The following is a 764-nucleotide window of genomic DNA, read 5'->3' on the forward strand; positions in this document are numbered from 1 at the left end:
CGCGTTTTAAAATGTGGCGTGGCGAGGGGTGGTTGACTGGCCTGGGGTGCCGGGGCGATACGGCTCGGGGGTGGGGGTGGCTGGAGCAAGCTGTTGGCTGTAATCGGATCTTGAGCGGATAACTGGGATCATCTATCCGTGATTAATTGATTCTAAGTGGCTGACACCACGGCGGTGGCGGAGCCTGCAGCTGGGTTGGCGCGAGTAGTGTACGGGACAAGTTGGAAGTGGTAGAAGCAGAAGTCATATTGCAGCGCTGGTAAAATCGGTAGCATACTCGCATAAACCCATTAATTTTGCGCGAAATAAATTTAGGATAGCCGTCAATTTTTGGTGGTGAAAAAATTACTGACTTCACCTTTGAGTACGTACGTGTTGGTGTGGGTGGGGGCGGGACGCCACGGAGCCATGGCTTTAAATGTGCATCTTATTCGCGATGGAATGGAATGGGAGAGGGGGTGCATATGAACCCTGGGAGTCCTAACTATGGCTTGTGTGTGCATGTATGCGTGCGTCTGCTGCGAAGAGATGAGGGGGTTGTGGAGGAAGTACCCGAGAGAGAGCGAGAGAGGGTGAGAGAGATGTTGTAGAGGTTGGTAGTGGTGTGTGCAGGGAGCGCGCCTGGCTCCTGTGTGCGTGTGTATACGTCTGGAGCGTGCACAAAGTTTTAATAAAGTTGTGTCGGCCTGGCGAAGGCTCGGCGAGGCTCCCGGCCCGAGAGGATTCCAAGGGGCTGAGATGCAGGCCAGGGAAATGGCAGCGGA

Source organism: Frankliniella occidentalis, unplaced genomic scaffold (assembly GCF_000697945.3).
Source record: "Frankliniella occidentalis isolate FOCC.00 unplaced genomic scaffold, Focc_3.1 Scaffold31, whole genome shotgun sequence".
Classification (NCBI taxonomy): Eukaryota; Metazoa; Arthropoda; class Insecta; order Thysanoptera; family Thripidae; genus Frankliniella; species Frankliniella occidentalis.